At 44.9% G+C, this 15,386-nt stretch overlaps 1 long non-coding RNA gene across 1 annotated transcript; it reads right to left on the bottom strand.

Annotated features, from left to right (window-relative positions):
• Positions 1–7,576: 7,576 nt before the first annotated feature.
• LOC141056837 (uncharacterized) lies at positions 7,577–10,650 on the bottom strand. The gene is made up of 3 exons (XR_012221939.1): positions 9,330–10,650; positions 9,163–9,241; positions 7,577–8,812 (listed from the first exon to the last, which is right to left on the bottom strand). It is a non-coding gene; the product is annotated as an uncharacterized lncRNA (long non-coding RNA).
• Between the last annotated feature and the right edge of the window lie 4,736 nt (positions 10,651–15,386).

Below are 15,386 nucleotides of genomic sequence, written 5' to 3'. Positions count from 1 at the left end.
TCCTCCGCCTGCTGTCTCTCCCGGGGGCCTAGGTCTTCACCCAAGTGTACCTGGTCCCATGTTTTAGACTGAGTCCTTTCCCCTAAGACATCCGGCAAGGGAAGTCTGGCTAAATCCTCGGCTTCAGGTGCACAGATGGCCACTACCTATTCAGGGCGCTCCCGGTAGGGCTTCAGCATATTCACGTGGAACATGCGGATAACCCTGGGGTCGTCACCATCGGCAACATTATAGGTTGTGTCAGCTATTTTCCCCACTACCTGGTAGGGCCCCTGCCATGCAGCTTGAAACTTATTCTGCTTAGTGGGTTCTAACACCAGGACCTTCTGTCCTATTTCCAAAGTGCGCTCTCTGGCCCTCCAATTGTACCATACGCGCTGGCGCCGCTGGGTCGCCTGCATGTTCTCACGTACAGCCTGGGTCAGCTCCTGTAGGCGGTCCCGGAATTCCAGCACATAGGGTACAATAGGCACCCCTTCTATGGGGCCCTCCCCTTCCCAGAGTTCTAGCACTAAGTCTAGGGGTCCCCTTACCCGTCTCCCATAAACCAGCTCGAACGGGGAGAACCCCGTGGATTCTTGGGGCACCTCCCGATAGGCAAACAGGTGTGGCAAGAATTTCTCCCAGTCCTTGTAGGTCCTGGTAAAAGTCCCAATGAGCTGTTTTAATGTCCCGTTAAAGCGTTCACACAACCCATTGGTTTGCGGGTGGTACGGGGCGCTTCTAATGGACTTTATGCCGCACAGCTTCCACAGTTGGTTGGTCACCTCTGCTGTAAACTGGGTACCCTGGTCCGAGATAATCTCCCGGGGAAATCCAACCCGTGAGAAAACCTGGAGCAGGGCGGCCGCCACCGTCTCTGCCAGTATGTTAGGTAACGCAACCGCCTCTGGATATCGTGTGGCATAATCTACCACTGTCAATATATACCTTTTCTCTGACGGACTGGGTTTGGCTAACAGCCCTATCAGATCGACCGCTACTTGGCTAAATGGTTCCTCCACAATGGGGAGGGGGCGTAATTTGGCCTTGCATCGATCCCCCCTCTTGCCAATGCGCTGGCAACTGTCACAGGTCTGGCAGTACTGACGAACATCATAGGTTACCCCCGGCCAAAAGAAGTTTTGTGTCAGACGATGCCTTGTGCGACTGACGCCGAAGTGCCCGGCCAAGGGTAGAGGAGTCCCTGCTTCCATACAAGCTGTTCCCCTTCCAGTACCCCTCTCCCCTCCTGTTCCTTCCCACGATATCCCTCTAATGAAGGATCCTCAAGTAACTCCCTCTTAAATTCATCTGGGGTGGCCCAAGAAATGTGTCTGGCTATGGGAATACGTGTAGGGCTGGGATATCTTACCTGGGCCTCCTCTGAGTGTGATTCCGCCTCCGCAGCTCGAGCTTGTCTCCGGGTGGTCACAGGATATGTCTCAGCCAGAGGGGCCACCGAGAATGCAGATAACATGGGCCCCAAGTCATTTCCCAGCAAGACGTCTGCAGGCAAATCCTCCATCAAGCCGACCTCAACAAGGACATCCCCAACTCCCCAGTTCAGGTGAATCCTGGCAGTGGGCAGTCGATGTATAGCTCCCCCTGCTACACGGACTGCCACTGTCCGGTCCGTCTTCTCTTGGTCCCGGATGAGATGAGGCTTCACAAGGGTCAAAGTTGCTCCAGAATCTCTTAGTCCCTGCATACGTTTCCCATTAACCCACACGACCTGTCGATGCTGTTGTCGATTATCTGCCCATGCTGCCTGCACGGGGTCTACTTCATGCAGCGCTAGCTCCATCTCTTCCACCCCTTGGTTAGTCGTAGCCCCCAATGCCGGGTCAGCTTCGCCTTGGTAGCAGTGTGCAGCAGCCCGGCTGAAGGTAGCTGTTCCCGCCTTTGGCCACTGGGTATGCTGAGTCTGGTTGGGACATTGTCTTTGCAGGTGGCCCAGCTGACGGCAAGTGTGGCAGGCCGGGTTTCTAGCTGGTCCCTCTACAATCTTCGGTGGTTTGGGGCCCTCCAGGTCCATGGGCGGGCCCCTAGTGACCATCTTTGATCCGGACAACTGCGGCCTCCTGGCATCATGATGTTCATCGGCCAGACGAGCGGCTTCCTCAAGAGTCGTTGGCCGCCTTTCCCGAAGTCATTCCTGTGTCTCGGGGGTTAGTCCATTAAAGAATCGTTCTAACAAGAAGAGCTGGAGGACGTCCTCCTTAGTGGTTGCTTGGCTCCCTTGTACCTACTGTAGCAGTGACCGCCATAATTTACAGGCCCATTCAGCGTGGGTATCGGTTATGCGTTTTATAAGACCGCGGAACTTTTGGCGGTATGCCTCTGGTGTCAGCGCATACCGGACCAAGATCACTTCTTTGATCCGCTCATAGTCCATACAGTCCTCATCAGGTATCGTGCGATAGGCGTCCGCTGCCCGGCCTGTCAGCTTGCTGGCCAGAATCTGAACCCGTTCCTCCGGCTTCACTTGGTGAAGGGCACACTACCGCTCAAAGTCCTGCAGAAAGCCATTAATGTCTTCCTCTACCTCCCCCAACTGTTGGAAGGCATTATACTGGATCTTTTTGTGGCTTACTGTTGAAGGTACCTGGTCGATGGCCAGAGCTCCCCCTGCTCGCTGACTCTCCTCTCTCCGCTCTGCCACCTCCATCTTGGCCAGCTCCACTTTGGTCCGCTCTGCCATCTCCATCTTGGCTAGCTCTATCCTGGTCCGCTTGGCCATCTTTTCCTTCAGATCAGTACGCACATCAGCCATCACCTATCGTATGACCTCTACTGCAGGGTTCGGGCCATAGAACGCCAGTCTGCTCTTTACCTCCTTCTGGAATTCGGTCTCCTCCACGTTCACATTGGGGGGCGCTGCACTGTCGTGTTCCATGATGGCTGCTATCAAATCCGCTTTTGTTTTGTTGCTGGCGATCAACCCTCGGGCTTCCACCAGATCTTTTAATGTAGTCCTCTTTAACGTCTGGTAGTTGTTTTCCATTCTTTCCTCCTGTAGAAGGGGTATCATATCCTGCTGTCTACCACCAGTGTAACGGGGTCCACCAAGCTGGGGTACCTCTTTCAGTACCACCCCGTGTTTTTGGAGGTCCGCTCTGTGTTGGCTGGAGTCTGAATGAATGACGCTGGCTGGAATTCCTTGGTTACATGGGCGCATATAAAAGATCACTGCTTCTCCACGTATTTCCAGTCTAACAAACGTTTTACTCACAGGACACAGAATATATCACACAGATACAGAGGGCAGGCCAATAGAAAAGCGGCAGGCTAAACATACATTACAAAAGCCACAGGTGGCTGGAGCCTGCCGATGTTTACTGTGGGAATTACAAAGGTGGAGGGAGGGCGGACAAAAGGAGAATGTCGTGTCCCCTCTGCCCAGGGGCGCAGCCTATGGGCTGATGCATTAGGGACATGCATCTCACATGGAACCTATTATACATACATATAACTGCACAACATATTCTGGGTGCTGAGTGGTTCTGTAACACATAACACATGTATAAGTATATAAGGGGACAATTCAAATATCTCTCCGAGGATCTGTTTATACCAAAGAAGGTGACGGTCACAAGAGGGCATTCTCTGCATATGGAGGAGAGAAGGTTTTTCCACCAACGTAGAAAAGGATTCTTTACTGTTAGGGCAGTGAGAATCTGGAATTCCCTGCCTGAGGAGGTGGTAAAGCCGAACTCAGTCGAGGGGTTCAAGAGAGGCCTGGATGTCTTCCTGGAGCATAACAATATTGTATCTTACAGTTATTGGGTTCTTTAGAAGGACGTAGATCTGGGGATTTATTATGATGGAATATAGGCTTAACTGAATGGACACATGGCTTTTTTTAACTATGTTAACATGTTTTGCTGTGGGAATTCCACTGCGCAAAAATGCAGACCAGCAGATATCAACTATCAGCCATCGAATCTGCTGCTTCTTCCTCCTCTCTGTTACCGTGCCAACTATTGAGACGCATGTCTTCAACCGCAAAACCTCGGGTTCTTTACCCACTCCAGTCACGCTGACCGACAAGCCTGCTTTTTTTGACCGATCAGAGAGAATGATCACACCACAACTTTCTCAATCCACAGTAAAATCTCCACCTGCAACTCTCTCACGGTCCAGCAGTTTGTTCGGTTCACCGTTCTCCGCCCTCTCTCAGCACTGCAGCCAGCCCATGGTTCCGCAGTTGTGGTCACGTAAAAGATAGCTTTGTCATGCATAGGAGGAAACAAAAAGGTTGAACTCCACCATCTCCAATTTGTTGGCCACGGAAATGCTGCCTTTCTGCCTGATAGATACAGTTTCTGAAAGCTGATAGCCGTTGCAGTCCCCCAGTACCAATTACCCAGTTGCCATTACTCTTCTAAGAAAGCTGTGCCTGTGCTACACCAGCATGTATATCAAAGAAAAAAGCCAAGAAGACATACAGCATAGAAAAATTATCAATTTTATTGCATAGGATACACAAAAACACCACAATATTAAAAACATATAAAAGAACAACGGTTATTATGACATAACCTGTAAACCTGGGAGCAGTGACAAGTCCTACATAACATCACACAGTTATACATATGTAATGTGTGCAGCAAGTCCACATAGTAAATATTATGTGTACAATAGACTCAGCCCTGAAACACAATCTAGATGTATGCTACCACTAGGCACAATAATTTCAATGTGTCCACAATTGTGTCCTAAGAGCCTAAATATTCAGGTCCATATGGACGGAGCAAAGATGTAAAAGACACAAATTGTGTATAACAGATTCAGCCCAATACAGCTCAAACTAAATGCATCACTCGCATAAAGGATGAACAAAGTGCATAGTGGGATTATAATACAACACAAAGCATTGTGGCATCAAATATTAGCCTGGCATAATAGCCTGTGGTAAAAACCACTATATTAATAGAGTACAATAGAGAAGCAGGCGACGTAGGGTTAAGGAAAGCTAAAGCACTTGTTGATTGACTCATGCAAAAAACTCCCTGCCCCCCTCGGTATACTTTACCACCCAGAATCACAGGCTGCTGAGATAATGATGGACATGCTCACTAAATGCAGATGGCCATTAAGACACAGATAAGGGCAGGAGGACCCGGCAGAGCTCCCATAACCCCGACGCGTGTCCTCACAGGTGTGACTTCATCAGGGGCAGAGTGAAGTGCTGGCTATTGTGAATCCACTGGGTTTAAATACTCACAGAAAATAATAATAATAATAATCTTAATTTATATAGCGCCAACATATTCCGCAGCGCTTTACAGTTTAACAGTTTCAAAACACAAGTCATAAGTAACAACGTTAATAATACAATAATTAAAGCAAAATAAGTCGCCCCTGCTGGTGAGAGCTTATAATCTACAATGAGGTGGGGGAGATACAGAGGACAGGGGGGTATCTACAGTGATGTATATACAATGAAGGTCCAGCCATCTTGAGGGAGTGAGGGATGGATGGAGATAGTGAATGGGCTACACACGCACACTAACACATAGAATGACTGTGATTAGTGAACGTGATAGGTCACTCTGAACAGATGTGTTTTGAGAGAGCGCCTAAAACTATGCAAATTGTGGATAGTCCTAATTTCTTGGGGTAGAACATTCCAGAGGATTGGCGCAGTGTGGGAGAAGTCTTGGAGTCGGGAGTGGGAGGTGCGGATTAGTGCAGAGGTTAGTCGAAAGTCGTTTGCAGAGCGCAGCGATCGGTTAGGCCGATAGACAGAAATCAGGAAGGAGATGTAGGTGGGTGTCGCACCGTGGAGACCTTTGTGGGTGAGAACAAGTACTGTTTTACTCTGTGCTTGGAGGTTCTGAGGGTGAGGGGAGCTACTTGGTTAAGGGTGCTTCTAAGAGTGTCGTTGAAGTTATGAACAGCCAGATCAGGACAGGAAAAAGAGGAGATTGGGGACAGTGAGGAGTGTAGGGAGTCTGCAAGTATCTGAGGGTTAATGGCTTGTAGATTTGCATTCTGTCAAGGTGGCTCTTTCATTTCAGAAAATGACATTAAATCAAAACAGCTGCGGGAACTCACCGCATAGAGGACGCTCCAAGTGCTGGCGTCTACTCCCTGAAGCAGAGGCCACAAGGGCGCATGAGCTGGAGCGGTGTCATGGAAGCCACACACGCTGTATAGCGATAGTACGGGGCAGAGGAAGGAGTGATAACTCACAGTGATTTTCATTACTGCGCCTGTGCAGTAGTATTGGAAGGTCCTGTCTCACTCCTTTAGAAGGTGATCATATGACCTATTCTGGCAGGTCCTACAGCTGCAATCTAGCGCTGCTTACACCATTATAGCCATAAAAAGAAGCCACAGCGCTTTGATAGCAGTAATCTCATACTGTATATCCCAATATGGAACAATTACATTATTTATTAGTTATAGCACTGCTTTCACAACCAACAATAACCTAATAAGTATAAAGAAAATAGATTACTGATAGTTATAAGTGGCGGAGAGTATACATCAACATACAACAATTGATTCGCTGGTACTTAAAGCGCAGATAGGTCTATCCAATATTATCATATAACAATAACCAAGGAGTGGACAAGCTCAAATTTACAACAGCCTAGTGGATTTATTCACCAAGAATCATATCGGTAGAGCTGGTTACCACATGAAGATACAGCGCTGAAAAGAATTTGTCCAAAAGGGGCATATCAGGGAGGCGGAATGTCACTCATTCACCAAAATCAAAGACCTATGTGAAGAATGGGATTTCTGAGAAACCACCACATTTGTGCAGTATTGATGTGAACTGAAACAGTTGTTTATGGTACCAAAAAGGATGTTATTTAGTACATATGAATAAATACCCTAGTCAATGATTATCAATTCAAAACTGTTTATAGAAATGAAGTAATTTTAATCCACATTAAAACCAATAAAGGCATATGCCCATAGGCCAATAACTCCATCTATTATGACCCAACCAAGGTTGGTCAAACAGGTAAATTGAGGTGTCTGCGGTCCAGTAACCCTAGGAAAAAAGAGAATACATTTAGATTGGCATTCATGATGGAATTTAGAGCTACAGATGCCACATTGAGTTATCAAGATAAATACATCCAGAGAAGGCATGGGAACACCAGCTAATAAGTCCATCTCTTGTAACCAAGTATCATTGGTCAAATAGGTAAATGACAGTGACCAAATATACATCCAGAAAGTAGGCTGTAATTATGTTCATGCACATAGTGTAATTTGACACATATGGATGCTACAACAAAGAAGATTCATCCAAAGAATGATGCATTCCCTGGTCACCAAAGGACCCGCTGCACCCATTTCAACAAGTAATTTCCACGTTTACGACATGTCAACAAAATGTAAGACGTTTATTAACAGTGCACAACTAGAAACTGGTAATATATTCGGATATCCAACAGGAGACCCACCACAAAGTTGGTGTGCTCTTCATTCACACCTAGTTTGTTATAGACATGTGTTCACCAAATCCATAAAGGAATAATATTAGTCTATGAGTCCTGTACAGGAATCCAAACAAAAAAGATTGCAGTTTAAATTTTTTTTATTTTTTATTTTTTTTTACTTAGAGTGCAAGACATCATCATACTAACGCACAAAGGTGGTTTTAGGGCATGTAGATGTACCATTGGGGCATCATAAGGAGAGAGTAATTTAAGGTGGAATAATTGCTATTCATTAAAGGCATATAGTCATTACATCCAAGGGTAGGGTCTAACAGTCTATAAATTCCATTAAAAAGACCTGATAACAGATATCCATTAAGACATAATGGAGAAAGCAATCCTAGTAGGCTGTCATTATAAATATCAAATATCCTCAAAGGGGGAGGTAACTATCCACTTGTATAAATGCATTGTATATAAACTGCATATGTAAGGTTCTTCGATCTTAAGATACTTATGGATAGTAAGAGGATACCATCTTCTGACCATCCCAACGGGAAGATACAAATGTATTAGAATGACCGATCAACCAATATCGAAATAAAGATAGTGGCTTGATGCCTTCATGCGTTATTCAAAAATGATAAATCTATAGCCCAGCCCAAATGGTCTAGACCACATAGAGTTTGGTTATATTCCACATCTTGAACCGGTGGAAGAGTTGTATCGCGAAAGAGCATTTATTATGGAATTGGAAGTGAGAGAAGACGTATCAAATCAAACCACCAATATTCGATATGTAAGATGCCCAAAAGAGCCATATTTGATGCCAACAATACAGGGAAAAATAGGTGCAAGAAAGGTAAACCAACTATCATCCAGAGAGCCTAACCTATATTTGATGCCAGCAATACCAACATGCAAAAAAGGATTCGGGGACGATATAAATAGATCTAAAAATAAAGTCATCTTATGCCTTTCTGATGGTAATAATAGGAAACAAAAGCGAAAGCTAGGAATTTAAGATGGAACACAAGTCCAGATGGTCGTACTGACTCAAATAATCATAATTGCTTGTAGAAGCCGGAGAATAATAATTCCTCATTAATTCCCAGCGGGGCAAGGCTATGTAGATCAAAAATCCATTTAGATTCGCATCTTAGGAGTTTGGGGATAATATTTCCCCCTCTGATGTTGGTGTGGACTATTCAAAGCCCATAACTTTTATTCCCTTTGTGCTGCTCCCATGTGAATCCAAGAAGTGGGCTGCAACAGACGAGATTGCTTTATTTTTTTCACGATCCCTTCTGGCGGTGGAGATGTTAGATAGATGTTGCTGGACACGTCTTCTTAACTCCTGGGTTGTTTGGCCCACATATGGTTTTGGACAGCCACAGATCAAAAGGTATACCAGATTTCTGGACCTACAATTAAAAAAGAGTTTAGGTCTAATTGGAGCATCTACCGTGGGGATGGAATAGCCGTCTTGTGAGATCATATACTGGCAAACATTGCACCCCCCACATGCATAAGTACAATATACTCTCGTACCCCTCCCAATATGGGTTTTGGTCTCTGATAGTGGCTATGGCACAGCTGATCTTTTAAGTTTTGTGCACGTCTAGCCACCATTCTCGGGGGTTGGTGAGATATAATTTGAGAGTCTAGGCTCACTTAGCAGAATGTTCCAGTTGTTGGAAAGAATTTTGTGGACATCAGTCCACTGATTGTTGTATGTCGTGATTATAGCAAGATCCCTCCTAGTGTCACGTACCCGTTTCTGTAGTAGAGCTGATCTCTCCACACTACTGGCATGTTGATAGGCTTTCGATACTACTTTTTTTGGGTAGTTCCTATTTGTAAAACGGAAGGAGAGATCCTTAGCATGATGACGAAAGTCTTCCAGAGAACTACAGTTCCTACGGAGTCTCAGAAACTGACCTTTTGGAATTCCATCTCTAAGATGTCTTGGGTGAAAACTGTCATAATGTAGAAGACTGTCGGTCGCAGTTGCCTTACGATAGAGGCAAGACTTGATCTTCTTCCCTTGGACAGTGAGCTTGATGTCGAGGAAGTCTATTGAGGTCTCTGAGAAGAAGTCAATTTAATGTTGAGAGAATTGCTGTTTAAATCCCCAACAAACTGTTTACACTCATCCAAAGTACCAGTCCAGATTAAAAGGACGTCATCGATATAACGTCTCCAAGAAAAAACCTTCTCGGAGAAAAATGGATGCTTAACGACTACTAACTCCTCCCACCAGCCCAAAAATAGGTTCGCATAAGAGGGTGCACATCTTGCCCCCATAGCTGTACCTGAGATCAGTCTATAGAACTTTCTATTGAAGATAAAGTAATTTTTGTCTAAGACAAAATATAACAATTCTAAGAGAAATTTGTTATGCTTACCCACAGCCATAGGTTGTTTTTCGAGAAAAAAGGAAACAGCCTCTATTCCATGGTCATGTGCGATGTTCGTATATAAAGACTCCACATCTAGACCAACCAAAATGGTATTCTCCGGAATAGTAAGCTCCTCCAAATAAAACATAAGAAGTGCCGAGTCCCTAATGAAAGAATTCAAGGAAGAGGCCAATGGTTGGAGAAAATGATTAATGTATATGCAGGGCCGCTCCATCAAGCCCCCAATACCTGACACTATTGGCCTACCTGGAGGATTCGTAGGCGACTTGTGCACCTTGGGTAGAATGTAGAATGTAGGAGTCACCGGATGGAGAGTGGTCAAAAACTTTGTTTGTATGTGTTGTATTATAATCCCACTATGCACTTTGTTCATCCTTTATGCGAGTGATGCATTTAACAATAGTTTGAGCTGTATTGGGCTGAATCTATTATACACAATTTGTGTCTTTTACATCTTTGCTCCGTCCATATGGACCTGTATATTTAGGCTCTTAGGACACAATTGTGGACACATTGAAATTATTGTGCCTAGTGGTAGCATACATCTAGATTGTTTTTCAGGGCTGAGTCTATTGTACACATAATATTTACTATGTGGACTTGCTGCACACATTACATATGTATAACTGTGTGATGTTATGTAGGACTTGTCACTGCTCCCAGGTTTACAGGTTATGTCATAATAACCGTTGTTCCTTTTAAATGTTTTTAATATTGTGGTGTTTTTGTGTATCCTATGCAATAAAATTGATAATTTTTCTATGGTGATCCCTGCTTTTGCTGTATGTCTTCTTGGCTTTTTTCTTTGATATACATGTAGTTTGGACATACTGTGGTCGGATGCCTATTAACTAGTTCTATTTATTTGATGGTGCCCTCTGCATTTTTTGTAAAATGTGCTACACCAGCATATCGCAGACATCACCTGTTCCTTGACAAAATCGCTGTCTGCCAGAATGCAATTCACCACAGACACTTGGACGAGTAAGCATGGCCACGGGCGTTACATCTCGCTGACTGGGCACTGGGTGACTCTGCTGGGTGTGGGGACAGGTGCTGCTCCACAAGTCTTGGATCCCCAAGGCTTGCAGGACAAACCTCTACATTTAACACTTCCTCCACTGCTGCCTCCTCTATCGCCTCTAGGGCCTCCACCTGTGCCCTCAACCTCTGCCTTAACGAGACACGCGTTCCAAGTGTGGAGCAGACCCCCACCACCTCTGTACTGCACAGCCAGGGCTCTCTGCAATCAGGCAGTCATAAAATTGATATGTCTTGGAGATCGCAGTCATACAGCTGAAGAGTTGCAGACAGTTCTCCAGGCTCAGTTTGATCAATGGCTGTCTCTGCTGACTCTACATGCAGGGAAGGCAATAATGGTGCAAACCTGGTGGTGGCCCTATGGCAAGGCAAGCCCACACACGTGCCTTGCATGGCTCATGTCCTCAGCCTGGTGGTACAGCATTTTCTCAGCCACTATCCTAGCCTGGTGATCTGCTCCAGAAAGCACGTAAGTTGTGTGCTCATTTCCACGATTGGCACCCCTCTCCTCATCGACTTACATTGACACATGGTGGAATTCCACTCTGTACATGTTACAGTGACTGTGTCAGCAGCAACAAGCCCTGATGCAGTATGTCTTGTCGTATAGCCTGGGCTAACGCAGTATGGATATGGTACATGTCACATTTACAGAGTGCGCAAAAGATTAAAGACCTCTGCACCCTTCTGCACAGTTTCAAAATGGCTACTGAGATGGTTATCACTGATGCCGCCATCATCAGCATCACTATTCTGGTCATCTATATGCTGGAGAAGACTTTGAATAGCCAGCGGGAAGAGATGGTGGTCCCAGAAGAAGAGGAGGAAGCAGAGGAGGACGCAGAAGGGATAATATTGTCTCAAAGTTCAAGACTGTCGCCACACAGGTGGGTGCCAAGGGAGGGTGGATTACTGTGATCGAGGGGGGTGGTGATAGACAAGCTGTTATCGAAGGAGCAAGATCCGAGCAACAAATGGAGGAGGAAGAAGTGATGGGTGAGCAACTGTCAGATGAAGAGGATAATACCCCACGCTCTGTTGTTCGTGGTTGGCGGATGGGACAGAGGAAACGAGCCTCATTGTTACCCAGCCACCAACACAGCATGGGCTTGAACCTCATGGTAGAGCCCTACATACGAGTGCCTTCTTGCTGCACTATCTACAACATGATCCCTGTATAGTCATGATTAGGAATAATGCTGACTGCTGGGTTGCCACTTTATTAGAGCCACTTTATAAAACTAAATTTTGCAGATGATCCCCGCCCTAGAAAGGGAACAGCGAATGCTGGAGTATTGAAACACGCTTTTACACAACCTTAAGAGAGCTTTTCCCCAAGACACCAGTGAAGCACACCGTTCACATCGCAGCTGTAGACTTCCAACCTCTGGACAGTCAATTCTTCAACGCCAATACATTAGCAGCAGCAGCAGTGGTGGAAGTAGAAGAAGCAATTTCTGTAAGTCCTTTGACACTTTTTTAGGCCAACGCATGACGTGGGTTACTTGCTTATGTATTTTGGCCAAAATATTAACTAATACCTCTCATATTTTCTATATGTGTTTTTTGCACTTTATTTTTCAGGGTGCAGTTGGGCCCATTCAGTCTTGTAAACTGTGGTGTCTGTTCACATGGGATGCATTTGGATGGCACTAGGCAGCCCGCCTGATCTAATAGTATGGGTGTAACTAATAGGCTGTTAGCCTGGATGCTGTGCATTACCATTGTGTGAGCAGCGCCGCATACAAGTCTTCATTGTGCATTAATATACCAAGTAACCGCCCCTCCATACATTGGTAGGTTGTGAGCGGTTGTCTCATCGGTATTCTTGTACCTGTGTTGCCACCCATATTAACTATATGGGCCCACTCACCCTGACAGTGCATTTGTTTGGAGGTCTGGGCAGGTCAGCATCTCTGCTTTTTGCTTTGTTTTTGAACATTTGACATTTGCCTGAATTTTTATATCTACACATGATTTACACAAATTATATTTTCTTGTCTTAACTCTTTACTATTTAACACTAGAAGCTGTGTATTTTTGTAATTATTTGTACGTATACATGATTAATTACCACTTCTGTCTCTGTAAAAACAATCCCTTTTAACCCCTTTCTGACATCGGGTGTAAATGTACGCTGATGTCGGACTCCCTCCTTTTGATGTGGGCTCCGACGTTGAGCCCACATCTTTTCTCACACATGATGGGCCAGAAATCCCGCACATCGGTGACCCTGTCACGCGATCACGGGTCACCGATAGGTTGGCATGACAACCAGAGGTCTCCAGCAGACCTCTATGGTTGTCACTTCCGGATCCTATGAGCGCTACCCAGTGGTCGGCGCTCATAGCAAGTGAGCAACTCTGCTACATGCAGGTGATCTGATCATTGCCCGCATGTAGCAGAGCCGATCGGGTTATAGCAGCTTCTAGCCTCCCATTGAGACTATTGAAGCATGCCTGTGGAGACATGGGGTGGTCAGCGAGCACCCCGGTCCGCTGGCCGAAACGACATGGATCAGGGATCCTCCCACCGAACGCAGGCTCTCCCTTTAACATGGGAATAACGCTACTCAGACAACACACAGTGAGGGTAAAACAGTGTGGGCAATGCTTTATTGTACCACAAAACAGGCAGATAACACATAGAACAGTCCCAGCAAAATACCCAACAGAGTGCACATTACAGAGTCTCACCCTTCCGCTGATTTGCTCCTGGGGTCGCTACCCCACCTGTGGCACGCACAGAGAGGAGGTAACGACAAGCATAGGAAGATGACAATCCATACAGTCCATACAAGGTAAAAGGCCAGTTGATCTAAGGATCACAACCTGGCTTCTCCAAACGTATCCATGGTTCAGCGATGGTCAATGGAGCAAATCTGTATTCTTCCAACCAAGGCTGAAAACCCCTAGGTTGTTTCCTGTAGAATGATAGATCCGTGTCCCTCGTGATGTAAAAACTATATGAAGTATATAGTTTGAGGTCTGGGATCTGCCTATATGTGGCTAGTTTTCTGTTTCGGATAACATGATACATGATTTTAGTGTTTTTTTGTCTAGTATCGCTTGAACATAAATCAATATTAAATAGTCTCCTGATGAGTCCTCTTTGGTGAGGATGATGAAACCCGTAGAAATGAGAGGCTTGGAGAGTGAGTGTGTATACATCACCTCACCCCATATATTGAAATGTGGAGTATATGTTTTTTCTATTAGTCACCTTCTGATTAACCTTCAGGGGGTGAATTAAGGGTATAGTGTTATATTTGGAATTAATAAGGTTTAGTTTTTTCCTTTTGTCAGCAAACATGAGGAATAACAAGAGACAACCCATTTAAGAAGATTCAATTTTGGTTAAAACTATTCCAACATTATAAACATAAAAAAGGCTTCTCCCCTATGTGACGTCTCTGATGTTTATAAACAGCTGATTTCCAAGCAAAATATTTCCCACATTAAGAAAATGAAAACGGCTTCTCCCCTGTGTGACTGCTCTGATGGTGATCAGGAAGCGCTTTCTGGTTAAAATATTTCCCACATTCTGAACAGAAAAAGGCTTCTCCCCTGTGTGGGTTCTCTGGTGAGGTGGCTCAGTGGTTAGCACTGCAGCCTTGCAGTGCTGTAGTCCTGGGTTCAACTCTTACCAAGGACATTTGCAAGGAGTTTGTATGTTCTCTCCGTGTTTGCATGGGTGTCCTCCCACACTCCAAAGACATACTGATAGGGAATTTACATTGTGAGCCCCATTGGAGACAGCGATGATAATGTGTGCAAACTGTAAAGGGCTGTGGAATATGTTAGCACTATATAAAAAGAAAGATTATTATTATTAGTAACATTCCATTTCTGGTTAAAACATTTCCCACATTGTGAACAGGAAAAATGGCTTCTCCGATGTGATCAAGATTTAGCTTCCATTTAACATGAAAGAAGTTTCTCCCCTGTGTGTCTTATTTGGTGCCTAACACAATCTGATTTAGTGTAAAAACATTTCCCACATTCTGAACATGAAAAAGGCTTCTCCCCTGTGTGAGTTCTATGGTGATTAACCAAATCTGATTTCTGGATAAAACATTTCCCACATTCTAAACATGAAAAAGGCTTCTCCCCTGTGTGAGTTCTCTGGTGCTTAACCAAATCTGATTTCTGGTGAAAACATTTCCCACATTCTAAACATGAAAAAGGCTTCTCCCCTGTGTGAGTTCTCTGGTGTCTAACAAAATGTGATTTATGTGCAAAACATTTCCCACATTCTGAACAGGAAAAAGGCTTCTCCCCTGTGTGAGTTCTATGGTGATTAACCAAATCTGATTTCTGGTTAAAACATTTCCCACATTCTAAACATGAAAAAGGCTTCTCCCCTGTGTGAGTTCTCTGGTGTTTAACCAAATCTGATTTCTGGTGAAAACATTTCCCACATTCTGAACAGGAAAAAGGCTTCTCTCCTGTGTGAGTTCTCTGGTGTCTAACAAAATGTGATTTATGTGCAAAACATTTCCCACATTCTGAACAGGAAAAAGGCTTCTCCCCTG

This window comes from Dendrobates tinctorius, unplaced genomic scaffold, assembly GCF_039654945.1.
Source record: "Dendrobates tinctorius isolate UK_male_01 unplaced genomic scaffold, ASM3965494v1 ptg000200l, whole genome shotgun sequence".
NCBI lineage: Eukaryota > Metazoa > Chordata > Amphibia > Anura > Dendrobatidae > Dendrobates > Dendrobates tinctorius.
Note: the sequence above shows the minus strand (reverse complement) of the source record. Positions and strands in the feature narration are given on the sequence as shown.